Source organism: Erinaceus europaeus, chromosome 9 (genome assembly GCF_950295315.1).
Source record: "Erinaceus europaeus chromosome 9, mEriEur2.1, whole genome shotgun sequence".
Taxonomy (NCBI): domain Eukaryota; kingdom Metazoa; phylum Chordata; class Mammalia; order Eulipotyphla; family Erinaceidae; genus Erinaceus; species Erinaceus europaeus.
This window is the reverse complement of record NC_080170.1, coordinates 14,693,921-14,701,678: the sequence shown is the minus strand read 5'-3', so window position 1 is coordinate 14,701,678 and position 7,758 is coordinate 14,693,921.

The following is a 7,758-nucleotide window of genomic DNA, read 5'->3' as shown; positions in this document are numbered from 1 at the left end:
GAGACTTCATGTGTGGAATGACAACCCTTCAGCTTCGTTACTCGGGTGAGACCTTTCCTTTTATAGTACACTCTAATTTCATCTCAGGTAGTTCACTTTCTAACAAAGTCCCAAAACCTAGATATACACCAGTTTCTGTGAGAGAGAGCTTATGTTCACACATATCCATAAACTACTGCAAAATATATACCTGAAAGCAGAAGTACACTAGAGTTTGCAGTGAGTACCTCCCTAATACTTCCTCTCCACTATTCCAAGCTTTGGGTCCATGATTGCTCAACAATTTGTTTGGCTTTGTATGTTAACTCTCTTTTCAATCACCAGGTTCCAGATGCCATCAGGATGCTGGCCAGGCTTTTCTGGATTAAAGACCCCACCAATATGTCCTGGAGCTCAGCTTCCCCAGAGACACACCCTACTAGGGAGAGAGAGAGAGGCAGACTGGGAGTATGGACCGACCAGTCAATGCCCATGTTCAGCGGGGAAGCAATTACAGAAGCCAGACCTTCTACCTTCTGCAACCCACAATGACCTTGGGTCCATGCTCCCAGAGGGATAGAGAATGGGAAAGCTATCATGGGAGGGGGTGGGATATGGAGATTGGGTGGTGGGAATTGTGTGGAGTTGTACCCCTCCTACCCTATGGTTTTGTTAATTAATCCTTTCTTAAATAAAATAATAAATAAATAAATATGCAAATGCCATACCTATGGACATCTAATTTTTGACAAAGGTGCCCACACTATTAAATAAGGAAAGCAGAGTCTCTTCAACAAGTGTGGTTGGAAAAAATGGGTTGAAATATGCAGAAGAATGAAACTGAACCACTATATTTCACCATACATAAAAGTAAATTCCAAGTATATCAAGGACTTGAATGTTAGTCCAGAAATTATCAGATACTTAGAGGAAAATATTTGCAGAACTCTTTACTGCATAAATTTTAAAGACGTCATTAATGAAACAAATCCAATTACAAAGAAGACTAAGGCAAGCATAAACCTATGGGACTACATCAAATTAAAAAGCTTCTGCACAGCAAAAGAAACCACTACCCAAACAAAGTGAGCCCTCACAGAATGGGAGATCTTTACATGCCATCAATCAGACAAGTTGCTAATAACCAGAATAAACAAAGAGCTTGCCAAACTCAACAACAAGAAAACAAATAACCCCATCCAAAAATGGGGGGAGGACATGGACATTCACCACAGAAGAGATCCAAAAGGCTGAGAAACACATGAAAAATTGATTGTCTGAGAAATGCAAATAAAGACAACAATGAGATACCATTTCACTCCTATGAGAATGTCATACATCAGAAAAGGTAACAGCAACAAATGCTGGAGAGGTTGTGGGGTCAAGGGAACCCTCCTGCACTGCTGATGGGAATGTAAATTGATCCAACCCCTGTGGAGAGCAGTCTGGAGAACTCTCAGAAAGCTAGAAATGGACCTACCCGATGATCCTACAATTCCTCTCCTGGGGCTATATCCTAAGGAACTCAACACACCCATCCAAAAAGATCTGTGTACTCATATGTTCTTAGCAGCACAATTTGTAGTAGCCAGAACCTGGAAGGAACCCAAGTGTCCAACAACAGATGAGTGACTGAGCAAGTTGTGGTCTATATACACAATGGAATACTACTCAGCTATTAAAAATGATAACTTCACCATTTGCAGCCGATCTTAGATGGACCTTGAAAAATTTATATTAAGTGAAATAAGTCAGAAACAGAAGGATGAATATGGGATTATCTCATTCTCAGGTAGAAGCTGAAAAACAAGATAAGAAGAGAAAACACAAGTAGAACCGGAACTGGAATTGGCATATTGCACCAAAGTAAAAGACTCTGGGGTGGGTGGAGGGAGAATACAAGTCCAAGAAGGATGACAGAGGACCTAGTGGGGGTTGTATTGTTATATGGAAAACTGAGAAATGTTATGCATGTACAAACTACTGTATTTACTGTCTAATATAAAACATTAATTCATCAATAAAGAAATTTAAAAAGAAAATAAATATACAAATGAATGAAATTAAGCCACCAAATACTGCCATGCACAAAGGTCAACTCCAGGTGGAACAACGACATAGGCATTAGACCAGGAACTATCAAATACATAGAGGAAAACACTGGCATAACATTTTGTGATCTATGCTTCAAAAATATCTTTAAAAACTAAAATTCAAAAGCAAAGGAAACAAAACCAAAAATAAATCAATGGGACTATATCAAACTTAAGAGCTTCTGCATAGCAAAGGATACCTCCACTGTAACAGAAAGATACCCTACAGTGTGAGAGAGGATCTTTATATAACATACATCAGATAAAGGACTAATAACCAAAATACATAAAGACTGCAGTAAACTTAACCCTAAAAACACAAGCAACACCCTTAAAAATTGGGGCAAGAGTATGGACAGAAACTTCTCTGAAGATATTCAGAGGGCCAAGAAGCACATGAGAAGGTGCTCAAAGTCACTGACCATCAGAGAAATGAGAATAAAGACAGTAATGAGATATCACTTTACACCTGTGGGAATGTCATACATTAGAAAGGACAGTAGCAACAAATGTTGGAGAGGATGTGGGGCAAAGGGAACACTTCTGCACTGCTGGTAGCCCAGCCTTTGTGTAAAACAGTGTGGAGAATTCTCAGAACACTAGAAATAGACCTACCTTATGATCCAGCAATTTCTCTCCTGGGGATTTACCCAAAGGAAACAAAAGCACTTATCAGAAGAGATCTATGTTTATTTATGTTCATAGCAGCACAATTTGTAGTAGCCAAAACCTGGAAGCAGATCAGATGCCCAACAACAGATGAATGGCTAAAAAATAAATAATAATAACCTGGGGTCTACATATACAATAGAATATTACCAGTGATTGCATGATAAAACATTGGCCCCTCAATAAAAAATTAATAACAATTAGAAAAAAAAATTAAATTGAAATAAAAACATCTTTGTTCAGAAGTGTGTGTGCACTGGGTGATTTCAGTATTTGCAGACACTATGTTATACAATAGATATTTTGAGCAAGTTAGTGGTTGACCACCTACATGTTATTATTTCCTGGATACTACATAATAAAGATTAAGTGGTCTTTTCTGACTATTAAGATAACCTGTGATACTTTTTTCTTTGGAGTAAAATAGACAATAAGATATATCACTACATTTTTACATTGGAAAACAAATGTAATTTTTACAAAATGTAATTTTTGCAAATTAATTTTTAATTCAAAATAAAATAGGTAAGTATGTATTTCAATGGCAAATAAATAGCATATGGAGTTCCATGTTATGACAAGTTCAAGGCGGCCAGGTGGTGGCTCACCTGGTTGAGTTCATATATTAAGCCAGGTGCAAGGACCTGGCTTCAAGCCCCCAGTCTCTACCTGCACTGTGAAGCTTCATGAGTGGTAAAACATGCTTCAGGTATCTCTCATTTCTTTTCTGTCTCTCCTTCCTCTCTCAATTTCTCTCTGTTCTATCCAATAAATAAATAAAGCAATTTAAATTACATGCAATTATGAAACAACTTTACTTTTCATATTTGATTTTTAGTTTCTTCAAGGGTCCCAAAAGACAGAAACCTGAAATGAAGTGAAGACAACGAATTGAAATAACCAGAGCAATAATGAAACACATGATGTTAGCTCAAGTCTCCTGAGATTCCCCACCCCCACCCCCAGCAACTGTTTGGCTTTCCCCCCAGGGCTCCTCTACTCCTGATACTAATTAACCACAGGAAGCTAAAACCCAGGGGCTGTATTTAGGCAGAGGTCTTCTATAACTGACTTTAATTCACTGAGTCTCCTATCCTGGGGTAAAGTAATAGTCCTTTGTCACCTGAGTCCAGCCCTTTCAACTGCATCAGGAGCCCCCAGTCACCAGGTAGAATCCATGCCTTCTGTTTCTTTGATGTAACTACTATGGTAGTTTCCTTATCCTCTTTGGACTCAAGATTGTGGGAGAGCATCCAGGAAAGATATCCCAGCAAGCCGGGTCTTTACGGACCACAAGCTTGGATAACCCATAACCTCATTATTCTGTATGGCCAGCAAAGAGTTCCAGCTCCTCAAACACAGCTAGGTGTCAAGGGAGCTACAGCTCGGGGTGCCAAAGCTCCTGGCCACTGTTAGCAGGTGGATGTGGATGACGGGTGGCATCATTTGCTGGCCATTGCAGCCATAAAATCTGAGAGATTCCCATAAGAATGATACTTAGAAAAGACCTTGAATGTTAAAAGAGATTCCCCTTATCAGTGGCAGCACCCTATGCAGATCTCACCCTCCAATTGCACCTCTTATCAAACTGTTCAGCTCATATGAACTGTCTTCAAAGTTCCTTAGAGATCATGAACTAATAAAAGACAGGTTGGCACTTCTTAACCCCATTGTCAGGAAGAGTGTGTGAGCCATGTTGGGCCTCTTTAAATCCAGCTTGAGTCTTTAGTAACCTTTATTGATCTTGCTTTGGAGGCTTTGAGTCATCCCACATGTAATACAAAGTGTGTATAAGGGAAAGATCATATGCAGGGCCATCACACAAATACATCTTCCTTTCCTCCCCCTAACTCCAGTATCATTTCTTTGAGGGAATATAGGTTTTCAGGATCATCGTCATGAGGATATGTTCTCAGAACTCCCCAAGATAAGTAGATGTCAGTATATTTCACTCTCTGCCAAACCATCATTCTGTCCCATCATGGAGACTTAGATCTCTAAATCCTCTTAGTGCTTCATGTATTGAGAATGTTTAAGAGAGGAGAATGTTGTGGTGAGCAATGGGCTTTCATGATATAAGAAGAGGATACAGCAATATTGCTTCCAGTTTTGTCACAGACAATGCTGACTTTACATTGTTTTACCCTCTTCCATTTCATTATTCAGGCCAAGGGTTCATAGTTTGTTCTGAAATATTTTCTACTAAAAGAATCTTAATCTTTCTCTCTTTATTTTTTTACTGGAAAGTTAATGATCCATAGTACAGTTGTTGGCATATGGGTACAATTTCTCCTCTCATCAAGATAGGTTTCTGCAAACCACTCTTACTCCCAAATTAGGTCCGTCATCCTGTACCAAGACCTGAAAAGCCTCCTCTCCCCTCACACTCCATTCTCCCTACCTAGAGTTATTTGCTTTGGTGCAATAAACCACCAGTCCACATTTTATTGTGTGTTTCCCCTTTCTGTTTTTATTTCTTAAGTTGTGCCCATGAGTGAGATTCTCCCATATTCATCTTTTTTATTTCTGGTTTATCTCACTTAAATTGATTCCTTCAAGCTCCATCCAAGATGAGGTAAAGGAAGAACCCCCCCCCCCTATTTTATTGGATAGGACAGAAAGAAATTGAAGTGGAAGGGGGAGATAGGTAGAAAAAGACACCTACAGACCTGCTGCATTGCTTGTGAGGTGTTGCCCCCACCCCCTGCAGGCGAGAAACAGGGCGCTCAAACCCAGGTCCTTGTGCATGGTACGATGTGAGCTTAGCAGAGGGCACCACCACCTGACCCCTGGAAATTCAATCTCTTTTAAGCTGTGTTGACAACTATCTTGGGGAGATGGGAAACTGCACTTTTGTGACATCAACAGTCTTATAAATCAAAATGTCTCTCATAAGGTTTAATGAAACGGGTTGTACACAAACACAGTTTTTAACTTTTCAGATTGGCTTCAATAAGCAAGAATGTACTTATTCTTGCATATCTGCTTTCTGGCTACCTATTTTCTTCCTATTTTCAGAGTTGTTTTTTTCCCCTTGGCTCCAGGGTTATTACTGGGGCTTAGTGCTTACACTACGAATCCACTGCTCCTGGAGGCTATTTTTTCCATGGTTGTTGTTGTTACTGTTGGATAGGATAGAGAGAAATTGAGTAAGGAGGGGAAGACAAAGGGAGAGAGAAAGACATTTTCATTTCCCCACTGCAGGTGGGGAGCCAGGGACTCAAACAGGGTTCCATGTACCGAGCTTCATATTATGTGCTCTTAACCCAATGTGCTACTGCCCAAAACCCCAGAGTATATCTTTTCTAAGTCTGATGTGCATTTACTACTGTGTGTAAGCAAGAAAGTGATAGGGAACTGCATCAAGACCAAGAATGTTTAATCATCTCCTGTAATATCAGACAAAAAGGAGTCTTGTCAGTGATTTTCACTGGCCTTCATAGATATATGAAAAATAACATAAAAAGAGGGCCCAAAAGTTTGTGCCATTCACGAATTTCACAAAATCTAAATATAATTATTTATGGTAAAAAAAATTAACAGAAGACTTGAAAGTTACAATAAGAATAAAATACCTGGGAGTCAGGTGGTAGAGAAGCAGGTTAAGTGCTCATGGCCCAAAGTGCAAGAACCGGCATTAGGGTCTGGATTCGAGCCCCGGAAACCTGCCTGCAGGGGAGCCGCTTCACAAGCGGTGAAACAGGTCTGCAGGTATCTATCTTTCTCTCCTTTGTCTTCCCCTCCTCTCTCCATTTCTCTCTGTCCTATCCAACAATGACGACATCAAGAACAACAATAATAACGATAACAATAATAAAAAAAAAACCAAGGGCAACAAAAGGGAATAAGTAAATAAATATTTTTAAAAGTATAAAATACCCGGGATTTCCTTAAACAAATTAAAACGGAACTACTTTGGGAGTCAGGCGGTAGCATAACGGGTTAAGCGCACGTGGCACAAAGCGCAAGGACGGTAAGGCTCCCCACCTGCAGGGGAATCGCTTCACAAGCGGTGAAGCAGGTCTGCAGGTGTCCATGTTTTTCTCTCCCTCTCTGTCTTCCCCTCCTCTCTCCATTTCTCTGTGTCCTATCCAACAACGACGACATCAATAACAACAACAATAATAACTACAACAATAAAAAAACAAGAAGGGCAACAAAAAAAGGGATAAATAAAATTTCTTTTCTAAAAAAAGGAACTACTTTATGATTCAGCAATATCACTCTGAGGTATGTACACGAAGGACTTAACCAAAGGGACGTATACTTTTCTATATTCATATCCAAAGACTGGAAACAGGCTAAATGTCCCTCAACGGATAACTGGTTAAATTTTTTTTTTTTTTACTCTATCAAACAGTACTCTGCGGTAAGAGGGGGGAAAGTGATAATGTCTCCTTTGGGACAAAGTGGATGGATCTGGAGGTGATTATGCTTAGTGAAACAAGAGGTGAAAGGCACTACTGGGTGGTTTCATTCATGTATGGAATCTAGAGAACTGGAATGAATGACCCTGAAAAAAAAAAAAACAAGAAACAGTCTCTAAGACATTGTGAGAACTCTGGTGGCTACCACTGAGGGCTGAGGGCACAGAATTTTAGTGGGGAATATAGTATGGAACTATATCCTGTAACCCTACAACCTACTATTAATCACAATAAATAAATACAAATAAAATACCTACTAAATTTAAAGGAAATACTAAAATACAAAGTACTTAACATTTTGGTATTAAAAGGTGTTGGATTCATAATATTTTAGATGTGACAAGCTAACAAATATATTTTTCAAGATGAACTTCAACTGCTTCTTTTAATTTTATTAATTAATATACTCTTTTTTTATTCCACCAGGGTGATTGATGGGGCTAGTTGCCAGCACTATGAATCCACCACTCCTTGTGGACATTTTTTTCTTTTCCTCTCTCTCTCTTTCTATTCTTTTTCTTTTTTTTTTTTGATAGGAAAGAGTGAAACTGAGAGAGGGAGAGAGAGAGAGACCTTCAGACATGCTTCAA